The following is a 15,192-nucleotide window of genomic DNA, read 5'->3' on the forward strand; positions in this document are numbered from 1 at the left end:
TTAGGCTATTAGGAATTGTGGGAGTTGAAGTCCAAAACACCTGGAGGGTGAGATTGCCCATGCCTGGTCCAGATGTATCCCTAGTTTTAACATTAACTTACCAATGTTCCCTTATATAATTGAATCAATTAATATGGACATGGCAGATCTTTCCTGATCACTCTGTAGAGCTAGTGCAAATTTTAATAAGCACCTTAGAGCTTCCTTCTCCAAAAGAAAATGAAAACTTTAGCATTTATAATTAAACTGCACATAGCCTCATCAAATTGAAAAAACTAATACAAGTGACTTTTAAATATAGATATATAGTTATCACACATTTCTGATAGAATAGTTGCTGATATCACTCACTGGAGATTTAAAATGTATGAATGGAAAGCAGGATTTATTCTACAAGAAACTTATTATTGAAACCTCTTTATTGCACTGAAAGACAGTTTTGAAATGAGTAACAAGCATTCCAGACAGTCACGCGGCAATTTTCAATTGTTTACATTATTTTGCTTTTTTATGGTATTCATATACATATTTATGTTTCCTGGATTTGTAATGGTTGTGCAGAAGATGGAGTTTCAGCAGGTGTTGCCTTTTGCCTGGTGGTGTGACAAGCAACACCTGCTGAAATGCTATCTTTTACACAACCATTCAAGAGAGAGTCACCTACTGCAGTTTTCAGCCCTAAATTGTGACTTGATCAAGATATGGCTTCAGTCCCAACATCTTAGTTCTGTAACAATCCCAATCCAGATCTTCTGTTGAAAATGTTTTCCCACCCACCACTGTTGCACACTTTACAATTGAGTCTCTTGAAGCATTTTAATGTTTTCACGTTGCATTATTTAGTGTTTCTGCAGCAAGGTTACAGTCCGTTTCTAATAGGACAAACTTTAGCTCCAGCCTCTGTTCTGAAGTATTTAGCAGCTTTCTTAATAGAGTTTGTGTCCTGCCATTTTGCTGAACATTTCCATAAATTGCTTTTCTAGATTGTTTTCTATGTTGGTGTTGAGTGATTTCAGTTAACGTAAGAACTGGCTTGCCAAGCTGCCAAGATCAAATAAGGCACAGACAGGTTGAAGGCAAAAGGTTTTTATTCACTGGGTTGTTGTAGGTTTTTCGGGCTATATGGCCATGTTCTAGAAGCATTCTCTCCTGACGTTTCACCTGCATCTATAGCAAGTATCCTCAGAGGTTGTGAATGCTTCTAGAACATGGCCATATAGCCTGAAAACCTACAACAACCCAGTGATTCTGACCATGAATCAATACATTGAACATCTTTACAGTTTTTATTCACCTTGGCCAAAGTGGATACCAGCAAAGCTCACACTCTATGGGCTTGCATACCCCAATGCAGAAACACAGCATTATTTATAGGACTTTGACAGCAGTTTGAAACAAAGAACTTTTGCTGGCCTGTGTGCTGATTGGCTCAGTCGGGGATGGCTAGGATCTGCACATTGGTTGGTTGAGACATGCCAGCACCTTCTAACATTCAGGAAGGAGTTAAAAACCTGACTATTTAAGCAAGCTTTTGATAATAGCTAAAGTATTACTCATTTGTCGGACAGGACTGAATGACTACTAGACCGTAATGCTGGATATTTTGACAACAGGAATTGACTGGTTTAAATGATGTTTATATTTAAATTGTGTTTAGATAGCAAATAGCTGTTATTTATTAATGTTTTATTAGTATGTAATTTTAATTTTATGTAGTGATAATTGTTTACTGTTGTTTTTTTTTTGTTTATTGCTTATGTTCTTTTCTGCATTTATGAATTGTTGTAACTTACCCTGAGTCCCTTCCGAGAGAGAGGATATGGTATTATTATTATTTGAAACACAACAAGATGAGTCCACAGCAGACAAGATCACGCTACCGGCTGTTGTATTGGATCACACATCAGATACTTCCCAAGTGTCTAAGACTGTGTGATGTATCAAGTAATAATGTGTGCAGATCCCAGTAAGGTGGCCTTCTACAGCTGGCAGATGGTAATTTTGTCAGTGCCAATTGTGTTTAAGTGCATGCCAACATCTTTAGGCACTGCACCCAGTGTGCCCATCACCACTAGGACCACTTTGACTGGCTTGTGTCACAGTCTTTGCAGTTTGATCTTTAAATCCTCATATCATGTCAGCTTTTCCAGTTGTTTCTCTTCAATCCTCCTCCTCCTCCTCCTTATTATTGTTATTAAACTTATAAGTCCAGGTTAAAAGTCACTTGTGGAGATTAACCAAAATTAGATTTCTGGGTGAAATATTGCCTTAGACTTGGCTATCGCGAGCTTTCTATGGCTGCGAGTTTTGGGGTCCTTTTGGGGGTCCTGGGGTTTCAATAACACTGTTGTGATTACCAAATATGAACAGCTTCCAGCATACCTTATCTTTTCTCCACATATTCAAAACCCTCTCTACTGGTTTGAAACAGTAGGCTTATATGGAAATGGGGCTGGGCACCATTTATTTGTGATCACCTATATTGTTTCTTTTAAATGCTATTATTTTCTGAGCACCTTGCACATTGTCTTCTTTATTACGTCTGAAAGTGTAATTGGTACACGTTTCTCATAAGATCTGTGATGGATCATGGAGACTAATTGCCAGATTTTCTGCAGAGCAATACGGAGTTGATGAGGCAGACTTAGAAAAGGCCACCTCATACGGCACCAGCCCTCAGGGTTCTGATGAAATCTAATATAGGAATCCATGCAATTTTTGCTGGCCAATGTAAAAATGAGAACTTGTTTCCTGCTCCCCAGTGTCAGTCTAGCCAGATAGAAAAGAAAGGGTAGTGTCATGTCAATCTAAGTCCTTACACATTTCAATTTAAGGCCTGATTGCAGTTTCCATACCAAATGCTTAGGAGTCAGTCTGATGGAAGTATACCTGGTGCTTGCTCTTGAATGTAGACATTGTCTCCCATGTGGTCTTGATAATAGGACTTGAACACAGAACACAGAACATCCTATACAAAATGGAACTCCTGGGAACCTTGACATCTCTGTATACTCTGACATCTCTGGTATACTAAGAGTGCACCCTACACCACTGGAGAAATTATACTGCTTATCTGGAACTGCACCACCTGACACCTGTGGGGAAGTAGCAGCCTGTAATGAAAGAACCAAATGCATTGACATCTCTGGCCCATCCTCTGTTCAGATATCAGCCAGTAAGTCAATGCCTTAAATCAAGAAATAGCTTCTTAAGATCTACAGAGATTCTCACAAGAACACCTCAGCAAGCATGAGTCCAAAAGCGGCAGGCAAAAAACTGGAACCTCAATCAGTGGCTGATACCAGATGAGAGACTTCTTCCTGGGCACACAGAAAATTGGGTGACCTGGAAGATGCTGAACAGACTTGCTCTGGCACCACAAGATGCAGAGCTTACCTTAAGAAATGGAGCTACAAAGTGGAGTCCACGACATGCGAGTGCAGAGAACAACAAACTACAGACCATCTACTACAATGCAGTCATGGAGACTAATTGCCAGATTTTCCTGCTCATAGTGACACCAGAGGCACTTCAAGTGGCCAGTTTCTGGTCAAAAGACATTTAGCATAATGCCAAGTTTTTAACTTTGTTTGTGCTTTTAAATACATTATAACTGTGCTTCTGACACAATAAATAAATAAATGAGTCACGATTAAAAATAGGGTTTAGGCCAGTGTTGCTCTCTCTGTGTAAGATACAGTGTGCCTGCAAGTTGTTGCCAAGTTGTGGCAACCGTACGGCAGAGCTATCAAAGGGTTTCCTTGGCAAGAAACTTCTGCTTCCTCAACAGTAAACACTAAATATCAGCTCCCACATCAACACAAAGGAATACTATTGCCTTTAGATGGAAATTCCAGTCCTTGCAGCAACCAAAAAACAACATCTGTCCTCATAAAGGAAATAATAACAACAACAACAACAACAACAACACTTTATTTGTACCCCGCTACCATCTCCCCAAGGGACTCAGTGCGGCTTACATGAGGCCGAGCTCGAATACAACAATACAAGCAAAACAACAACAGTACAAGCAATTAAAATAAAACATAAATAATAAAATATATAACATTATCAATAAGACAACACGCAATTAAAAACAGTGGGAAGGCAAAATGCAAAGTTAAAATGGAAATAACACTGGGACATGGACAGAAGGTGATAGTGGCGTTTGTGGAAGGGCATACAGCAGATCTAAAAAATGTAAAATGCTTTGGAGGACAAAGTGCTATGGGATCATTATTCCGGGAAGGCACACTGGAACAACCACGTCTTCAAGCTCCTCCTGAAGACTGTCAAGGTTGGGGCCTGTCTGATGTCTTTAGGGAGTGAGTTCCAGAGTCGAGGGGCCACCACTGAAAAGGTCCTCTCTCTCGTCCCCACCAACCGCGCCTGCGATGCTGATGGGATTGAGAGCAGGGCCTCCCCGGATGATCGAAGGGATTGCGTGGGTTTGTATACAGAGATGCGGTCATGCAGGTAGGCGGGTCACAAACCGTTCAGGGCTTTGTAGGTAAGAACCTGCACCTTGAATTGGGTCCGGTAAATGAATGGCAGCCAGTGGAGCTCCTTGAACAGGAGGGTTGACCGCTCCCTGTAAGGCGCCCCAATTAGCAACCTGGCCACCGCCCATTGGATCATCTGAAATTTCTGGGCCATTTGCAAGGGCAGCCCCACGTAAAGTGCATTGCAGTAATGCAGTCTTGAGGTGACTAAGGCATGGACCACCTTGGCCAGATCCATAAGCACATAGATGTCCCTTCCTAACAAAATGCCCAGACAAAGATGTGTTGAAATTTAAGCAAAGATGTGTTGAAATTATTCGTTCCCCCTTTTGACATTTGATTACCCAAATCAGAATGCTGCCCCTGGGAACTTGTTCTGAAATAGATTCCAGGCTTGTCAATCCTTTCCTTTTACACTGGAGTCTTCACAAATATTTTTCATTCATCTAAATGTGGGGGTATCCCCACATTTAGCTTCTTGTTCAGAATCAGTTGCATGTGCATTTTGAGATTTGCATTCAGTGGAACTCTTTCCATTTGCATCTGCAGTGCCTGGCTGAAGATGTGATTAGATTGCCTGTCAGGGCTCACTAAATAATCACAAGCCATGCAGCTGGATTTGCTGAAACTGCAGATATGTCATGCAGTACACCTGTGCCCTTTTCTTTTTCTTGTACATGTGTGTTAATTTTAGGCACTGAAGAAGCCTTTTCTTTACCTGCTGCTTCTCACAATAAGAAAACAGCTTTATTAGAAAACAGCATTGCTGCAGAGTCAGTGCCCTTTGGTTTCCCTCGACCAAAATGAGTTATTTGTTGTGCTTTGCTGTAAGGGAGCAGGAAGATTCATTTCTGAATAATCTGTGGCAAAAAGGAACCAATAAATAATCATATTTAAAAGGTCATTGTGAAGAAAAGACACAACATGATTGTCCCCTTCCCCCTTTTTCTGAAGCGTTTTATGCGAGACTCAGGCCAGAATTTATAGCGAAATGTAGATGCAATCTGAATTTGCATTTCATACCATTTTGCACTTATAATGAATATTTATTGGTTTTTGCCTTTTATGGCAAGTTTACAACTCCATATTTAGGGGGAATGCAGAAATAGGGAATTAAAGACGTTAATGTTTTCTTACCGAAAGCTTAATACTACAGTGTACCAAAGAATTCCCAAAAGTTCATGTCTGAATTCCCAAGGCTTCGTGCACAAGTTTGGAACAGAGCCATTTCTTTCACTTTCAGAGATTCTTATTAATTCTCCTGACTTAGGAAAGCACTGAGAGTCTGGGGATCTGGTCTGTGATTATACAACTCACAGGATCCCATAGCATTGAATCATGGCAAAGTTGCTTCACAGCAAATAACAATAATCGCAACAGTTCACAAGAAAAAATTAGAAATCTCTGTCCCTACCTTCCAACATTTCAGAGATGAAAGTGTGTCCAACCAGCATTAGAATGTAGCCCAAGGGGTGTGGCCAAGCCATAAGAAGGCAGGAGATTTTCATATGGAGGAACACAGGGACCATTTTAAGCAGGGCAAATCCATGGAAGGAAGCATCAACTACAATTCCAACCTCTTTCTTCCACAAGCTGGAAGAACAAAGAGCAAGACTTTGATTTCTCACCAGCAGGTAATTCCTGGATAGCAGGATGAAAAAAGAAAATAATCTGGTCCCTATATCCTCCAGTATTTTTACACTAGAGAATGAATCCACTTTAAATCCAGTTTCTGCCTCCTGCAGAATTCTGGGATTTGTAGTTTAGGGAGGCTGTTAAAGGCTCCTCCCTAAACTACAAACCTCAGAATTCTCAAGGAGGGAGCAACTAGACTTAAAGTGGATTCATTCTCTAGTGCAGTGTTTCTCAACTTTCCCAATGCTGCCATCCCTTAATACAGTGATGACCCCCAACCATAAAATTATTTTGTTGCTTCTTCTTAACAACAATTTTGCTGCTGTTATGAATCATAATGTAAATATCTGATATGCAGGATACATTTTCAATCACTGGACCAAATTTGACACAAATACCCAATATGCCCAAATTTGAATACTAGTGGGATTTTTTTTGGGGGGGGGGGGATTGATTGATTTTGTCATTTGGGAATTGTACTTGCAGGGATGTATTGTTAGCATACAATCAAAGAGCATTCTGAACTCCAGCAGCAGGCCCGTAGCCAGGATTTCAATTCGGGGGGGGGGGGGTGAGTTTGTTTCGGGGGGGGGGGCTGAGTCTGAGTGAAAGAGGGTCTACCCTCTTTCTACCACTAGAGAATGAATCCACTTTTGTATCGTTACACCAATACCCTCATGCATATGAGATATATTGAGCATGGTGATCAGATCATGATATGAATAAACATAACAGTTTAAATAATGCACCAGTAAGGCCTTTTCGCGAACCACCATGAGAATTTTGGGGGGGGAGCTGAAGCCCGTCAAGCCCCCCCCCCCCCCGGCCCGGCTACATGCCTGTCCAGCAGTGATGGAATTGAACCAAACTTGGCACACAGAACTCCCATGAGCAACAGAAAATGCTGGAAGAGTTAGGTGCGCATTGACCTTGAGTTTTGGAGTTGTAGTTTACCTATACCCAGAGAGCACTTTGGACTCAAACTTGACATGAATACTCAATATGCCCAAATGTGAACATTGGTGGAATTTGGGGAAAATAGACTTTGTCATTTGGGAGTTGTAGTTGCTGGGATTTAGAATTCACCTCAATCAAAGAGCATTCTGAACTCCACCAATGATGGAATTTAACCAAACTTGGCACATAGAACTCCCATGACCAACAGAAAATACTGGAATTGTTTGGTGGACACTGACCTTGCGTTTTGGAGTTGTAGTTCACCTATATCCAGAGAGCACTGTGGACTCAAACAATGATGGATCTGGACCAACGTTGGCATGAATAATCAGTATGCCCAAATATGAACACTGGTGGAGTTTGAGGAAAACAGTCATTGATGTTTGGGAGTTGTAGTTGCTGGGATTTATAGTTCACCTACAATCAAAGAGCTCCTTGAACCTCATCAATGATAGAATTGGGCCAAACTTCCCACACAGAACCTCCATGACTAACAGAAAATACTGCATGGATTTGGGAGGAATTGGCAGTGATTCAGGGGAGAGCACACCTGCTCTTCCCTCCCTGGTTTGAGTCTCAGAAACAGCCCTCTCTTTGGCTGTGAGAGGACAGCGAATCACAGCAGGATGAGGGTTTTTGGTGGGAGGATTTACTGTCTGTTTCCAAAATAGAAAGAGAAGGATAGGCAGAGAGATCTTTAGTTTTCTCTGCTAAAGGGGTTCCTAAGACCATCAGAAATATGTGTTTTCTGATGGTCTTTGGCGACCCCTCTGAAACCCTCTCGTGACCCTCCCAGCATCTTGACCCCCATGGGGTTGAGAAATGCTGCTTTAGAGCCTCTGCTTTATGCTTTGTTGAATGTCTTCAAATCCTTCAAAAGCCATTTGCCACATTTCATGCTTAAAGTAAAATGGCACCTTTATTTCGAATACTCACTCACATTTTTCCTTTGACAGAAGTGAGTACTTTATATGGCACAACAAATGCTAATTTCTCCATGCTTGAAAACTGTCAAGTTTTTTAACATTCTCAAAACCTAAAATGCATACAGTGTTGTGCAAATTCCAACAGGGGAATGAAACTTCGTGTGTTCAAAAGAGAAGCATTGTAAAAACCGAATTTGAGCTCTTAATGTGCCTGCAAAAACCGTATTGCTTGCAAAGAAGTGTAATATAGCACGATTTTGATGAGCTTCCCTTCCTCCATTCCCATTCCCATTTTCTTATGTGTTGCTTCTTATTGTGATTGGAAGCCTGAGGGCAGAGAACTATCAAATAAACAACTTGTAAGCTGTTCTAAGAGCAAAATATTACTATTCTAAATAAATAAATAAATGCTGATAAATGAAAAATAGAAGCAGAATGATTGATAAAGTACTCCCCCCCCCCCCAAACTAGCCAGAACAGTAAGATGGTGAAGGGTCCATAGCTTTTTAATGCTTAGTGGACAAACAAGAAGAGCCAAGGAGATTTAGTAGCACATCTTCAAGACTTGAGCTTGGATTCAAATTGAAAACAAACAAAGCCTACCTTGTACTACTTGTAACTACAACTACTTTTAAAATCCTCACTGTAGGCATGAGATGTGTAAATTATAGTATTAGTAAACTGACCTAGAAAAATGAATGAGTTTGACAACATTTTAACTACCATGGATCAATATCATAGAATCATGGGAGGTTGTAGTTTTACACAGACTTCTTTGCCAAAGACTGCTGGTGCCTCACCAAACTACAAATCCCTTGATTCCATAGCATTGAGCCAAGGCAGTGAAAGTGGTGTCGAAGTATATTAATTCTACAAGATATATGAACCCTAAGACTGTCAAAAGTACCAACTATTTTTCTAATAGCAATAATCAGAAAACTTTTCACTCTTATAATACTATGGTTCTATCTTCCATGATGCAATTTGATGACTTGCAGTTTAGGGAAGAGGCAATAGAATTCTCAACCAGGGGTTCCCAAACTTTCATTTCCAGACGTTTTGGACTTCAGCTCCCAAATTGTCCTGAACATTGGACAAACTCCAGAATTCCATGAGTCCCCTTGGGGAGAGAGGGCGAGTTAAAATTATTATTATTACTTGAAACACAGCAAGTTTAGTACACAGCAAACAAGATCACTATGCTGGTTGTTGTAATGGATGACACATCAGATACTTCCCAAGTGTTTAGGACTATGTGATGTACCGGTGGATAATGTGTGTAGATCCCAGTAGGGTGGCCTTTTGCGGCTGACAGAGGGTAATTTTGTCAACACCGATTGTGTTTAAGTGCAAACCAAGGTCCTTAGGCACTGCACCCAGTGTGCCGATTACCACTAGGACCACCTTGATTGGCTTGTGCCAGAGTCATTGCAGTTTGATATTTAAATCCTCATATTGTGTCAGCTTTTTCAATTGTTTCTCTTCAGTCCTGCTGTCATTTGGGATTACAACATTGACGATCCATACTTGGTTTTTTTTTTTACCATGATCGTGATGTCAGGAGTATTGTGCTCCAAAACTCTGTCAGTCTGAATTTGGAAGTCCCACAGTAGTTTGACGTATTCATTTTCTGTAACTTTTTCAGGCTTGTGATCCCACCAGTTCTTTGTCACAGGCAGATGGTATTTGTGGCACAAGTTCTAAGGAATCCTCTGAGCAACGGTGTTATGCCTCTGCTTGTAGTCTGTCTGTGCAATCTTTTTGCAGCAGCTGAGGATATGATCTATTGTTTCATCTGCTTCCTTGTGGAGTCTACACTTCTTCTTCTTCTTCTCCTCCTTCTTCTCCTTCTCCTTCTTGGCAATTAAAGTGGATTGCTATTCAGGGGTGCTTTGAATGCAATTTTCCTGCTTCTTGGCGGGCGGGGGTGGGGAGTTTGGACTGGATGGCCTACGGGGTCTCTTCCAACTCAATAATTATTTAGTGTGAACAGTTTACATGTAAGGCAGTGACCCTTGCCAAAAGGCAGACTGAGGAAACAACTATAGACAGCAAATGCCTGGCCTTCGTGGTGCAAAGAGGAGTGAGGAGCTGGCAGTTGTTCTGGGCCAGATGGTTTGCCTCGTGCCCCTAAAACAGAGTGCTATCTTCAGATGGAGGAACTGTCCACTTATCAGTCTTGGCATACGGTTCAAGTGCCAGTCTGGTTAGCTCCTGAAATGGGCAGGTGAAGACAGGGGCACCATATCTTCTGCTTCAGAAAAAAAATGTCTTGGACTAGCTCTGGCAAAAACAACCCTGTAAAGAGATGCCAAATTTAGCACAAAGCTTCATTCTCAAGGATTTTAATTTCCATACATGGAATACACATTTTGCCTCTGTAAATTTTCCTTGGCCAAGAGCAGATTTTCAGGCAAGAAGCTTGTTTACTAGGCTAGGGTTTTTATTTCATTTTTGAGAGATTTTGTTACTTAAACCCTGCTGTAAATCGCATTGGTCCCGCTCACACGGCTCCGCATTTTGTTGTAAGCAAATCACATTGGTAAGTGTGTTGAATTGCAGACAGGATGGGATTAGCAACTGCCTTTTTGAGGTCTTTGTTTGGGGCTCATAGGCAGAAACAATGGAGATGAAATGAGTGCAAAGGATTCCAAGGACTACGCACCTTCCAACAAAATTCACCATACAGTCCAGAACGTTAAATTTTATTTAACGGGTTGAACAAGCCGCTTAGCTAAGCAAGCTGCTAAACCAGCTGCTTAGCCTGTAAGGCCATGGAAGCCCCAATCTGGGATTGAATCCAAGCCATCCCGTCTGAGGGCAACAAAAGTCAATCACCACAAGGCAGGGATAGAAACTCTTCCATTTCCTCCTCCTTGCATGAGTGAAACACTTCTGATCGACCTTGAAAACCATGTCAATCCAGTCAATGGAGAAATTTGCAATTCCAATCTCCAGTTCCAGATTTTCCTGGATGGTGATTGATTGATACATTGATATTCTGTTATTTATCCTGTGAACTCGGGATACAGGTAAATACATGCTAGGCTGTGAAAGTTGTGATAAATACCTAACCCTTGGTTGGACTATGTGAGACTTCTTTTGAGGACTACTGGGAATCTTTAATTGCTTCACAAATATTGCTGCCTATTAGCAATATTAAGCTGATACAAGGGGATTTGGTGCGAAGAATCACACAAAGGGCTCATTTCAATCCTTTAATGCCCACTGTCTTGGCGCCAGGTCCTAGTGTGAATCTTGCATATAAAGGCAATGAGAAGCAGCTTTGTTCCAAATCCTATCTCTATCTGAAGCCAGACTGAACTAAGCCTTTATGCGCGATGGTGACCATGTTTGTTGAACCCCTGGGTATATACTCATTTACCTTCCCAAGAAATATCTGAGTTTTGTTCTGTTGTAAATGTAAAGGAAACAATTTTTAATCCAAAAGATTTTTCAGGATTGCTAGCTGTTCTTTGTTGGTATCTTCTTATGATATGTATCATTTATTCATAGAATCATAGAGCTGGAAGAGACCTTGTGGGCCATAGAGTCCAACCTCCTGCCAAGAAGCAGGAAAATCACATTCAAAGCACCCCCAATAGATGGCCATCCAGACTCTCTTTAAAAGCCTCTAAAGAAGGAGCCTCCATCACAATCCAGGGCAGAGAGTTCCACTGCTGAACAGCTCTCACAGTTAGGAAATACTTCCTAATGTTCAGGGTGAATCTCCTTTCCTGTAGTTTAAAGCCATAGCTCTGCATCCTAATCTCCAGGGCAGAAGAAAACAAGTCTGCTCCCTCCTCCCTACGGCTTCCCCTTTCATATTTCTACATGGCCATCATGTCTCCTCTCAGCCTTCTCTTCTGCAGGCTAAACATGCCCAGCTCTTTAAGCCACTCCTCATAGGGCTTGTTCTCCAGACCCTTGATGATTTTAGTCACCCTCCTCTGGACTCATTCCAGGTTGTCAACATCTCCTTCAATTGCAGTGCCCAGAATTGGACACACTATTCCAGGTGTGGTCTGACCAAGGCAGGATAGAGGAGTAGCCTGACTTCCCTGGATCTAGACACCTAGACTCCTATTTATGCAGGTTAAAATCCTATTTGCTTTTTTAGCTGCTGCATCACATTGTTGGCTCATGTTTAACTTGTTGTTTGTGAGGACTCCAAGATCGTTTTCATATGTACTGCTGTCAAGTCAGCCATCCCCCATTCTGTATTTTGCATTTTATTTTTTTCTGCCTAAGTGGAGTGTCTTGCATTTGTCCCCATTGAACTTCATTGTGAGTTTTGGTCCATCTCTCTAATCTGTTAAAATCATTTTGACAAGATTCTGGTGCCTCTTTTTTGAGATACATGGAGAGTATTGTTCTTTAACATTCTGGTGGTTCAGTGTACAAAAAAAAATGACTCATTCAAAAATTATTTAAAATTGGGTTAGACCCTTGTGCTGCTGAACTGCTGGTTGACAGATCAACTCCACGGAACAAGGTGCGCTCCTGCTGTTAGCCCTAGCACCTTCCATCCTAGCAGTTCGAAAACAGGCAATGTGAATAAATAGGTACTGCTTAGGCAGGAAAGCACAAGATGCTCCAAGCAGTCATACGGGTCACATGGCCAGGAGGGGATAGCGAGGCTCCTCAGCTTGAAAATGGAGAACAGCACCTCCCCAGAGCCAGAGATGAGCACCGCCTCCAAAGCTGGAAATGAAAGGAGTAGCCTTGGCCTATGTTTGAGTTTGTGTGTCTCGCTATATTCTAACAAGGCACTGAATATTTACCGGTATCTGTTTATACTGTAATCCACTCTGAGTCCCCACAAGGAGAAGGGTGGTATATAAATAAAGTGCTGTTGTTCTTATTATTATTTGCATAAGATTACCTTCAGACCACGTGCATAACATATATAGGAAACATAAATGAATTTCATGTTTAGACTTGGGTCTGGTTTCCTAGATATCTTGTTATGTCCATATATATTCCATTTTTTAAAAATCCATCCAAAATCCAAAGTATTTCTGATCCCAAGCATTCCGGAGAAAGTATGCTCAGCCTATACACACATTTCTCCAAGTAACTGCACAACTGCATTTCAGCTGTAAAATATCTATCCCAAGGATCCCTCTCTTCCCCACAGAAGTCAAAACTTGTTGGGATGCACAAGGATCAATAAGATAAAAGTAAACATTTAATGCCACTATATTTGATATCTTTTAAACATCATATTTCGACAATATGTTTCACACCTCATATACCACAAAAGGTGAGAGATTTTTTTAGCCAGGAAACAGTAAACTTTACATTTTAATGGCAAAAGGTCTGACGTAATCATTCAATAAACTTGCAGGTTTCTGTGTTTTTCTGATTCTTTTTCCATTCCTGTCCCAGTGTTGATATTTTTCCTGTCTGTTCCAAAAATGCTTAGCTGAGATAGCACAATATAAGTTTGCAGGTCTGTCTTCTGGCAAAACTTCTTATGACCGAAGCAGTCGATGCCTTTGGCCCAACGGCAAGGGGCACTTTCCAACCTTACATGACTTTATTATACCACTGTTCATATGAAAAAGGACATATGCATAGACAGAACGAAATGGATTCAGCAAATGTACACTTCAATGCATAGCACTTAGATAAGCATTTCCAATTAAGATGGGTAAATAAATTACAAAGTACAAGCAATTTGATAAAGCAAGAACATCCTGAGTTTACAAATAAATTATATCCTTCATATGTCAGATGTATGATGGATGTCTGATAGCAGTTTCATCTGGGGGAATGAGGGGAAATTTAGAAAAAGTAGTATCTATGTATACATAGAATCTCTAGGCAAAGGTGTGTTTTATTCAGATAACCGTTCACACACATATTATACAATATATAAGGTGGGTAAATCCACATAGAGAATATATGTAATACAGATTTAGCTGAAACTGCTTTAAGCACCATTTTCATTACTAATGTTTTATGTTTTGTTTTAAAGTATGCCCCATTGTTATGACCACTCAAAGTTTTATAAAATGCATACGTTCATTTCCCTTTGGGTGAGTTGCAAAGGCAGTTGGATTAGTATTACTAAGCTTTGTTGTTGTTGCTGAAATAAATTGAATGAGATAGAGAGAATTATCAGAAGATTTTCCTGCAACATGACCAGTAGGCCGAAACTGAGTATTTAAAGCTCATTGCTGGGGATAGCAAAAGACATTCTAAGAAAGCATGTAGATAAGTTCAAATCAACCCACACAATATTATGGCCCAGTTTGTACAGTCTGACAAGAGATACCCTTTGTGATGCAGGGGACATATGCTTAGTTGGCTTTAAAGCACATACTCTATTGAAATGTTCATCTCAAAATAGTTTAGAAAAATATGGTTATGAACTGGGAATACTGCTTATTAACTTAATTGGTGTTTTTTAACATCACATGTATGCAATACAATTGGCTCTTCATATCCACATATTCTGCACTTCTGGGTTCTACCATCCATCACATAAAAATATCTACCCTTCAAAACAAAATAAAAAAAACGTTGATGTTGCCATCTTTATATAAGGAACGCCATTTTATTAAACCGTATACTGTACTGGGATTTGAGCAGTGGGCCATGGTGGCACAATGGGTTAAACCCTTGTATTGCTGAACTGCTGGTCAGCAGTTCGAATACGCAGGAAAGGCTGAGCTCCCACTGTTAGCCCAGCTTCTGCCAATCTAGCAATTTTTAAAAAAGGCAGATGTGAGTAGATAAATAGGTACCGCTTTGGTGGGAAAGGCATAAGACGCTCCAAGCAGTCATGCCAGACATATGACCAGGAGGTGACAATGCAGGCTCCTCAGCTTGCAAATGGAGAACAGCACCTCCCTTAGAGCCAGAGATGAGCACCACCTCCAAAGCCAGAAATGAAAGGAGAAGCCTCTGCCTTTGTTTGTGTGTCTCATTGTATTGTAACAAGGCATTAAATGTTTGACAGTATCTGTTTACACAGTAATGTGCTCTGGGTCCCCACAGGGAGAAATATAAATAAAGTATCATCATTATCATCATCAACAACAACAGATTTAGGTACTGGAATGAAAATCTTGTGGATTTCAAGGGTCCACTGTTCATACACCATGGTTATGCTAAATATATGTTGTCCTTTTCTCCACCATGACCAAGATTTTAAAAAGTAG

This window comes from Anolis sagrei, chromosome 1 (genome assembly GCF_037176765.1).
Source record: "Anolis sagrei isolate rAnoSag1 chromosome 1, rAnoSag1.mat, whole genome shotgun sequence".
Lineage (NCBI taxonomy): Eukaryota > Metazoa > Chordata > Lepidosauria > Squamata > Dactyloidae > Anolis > Anolis sagrei.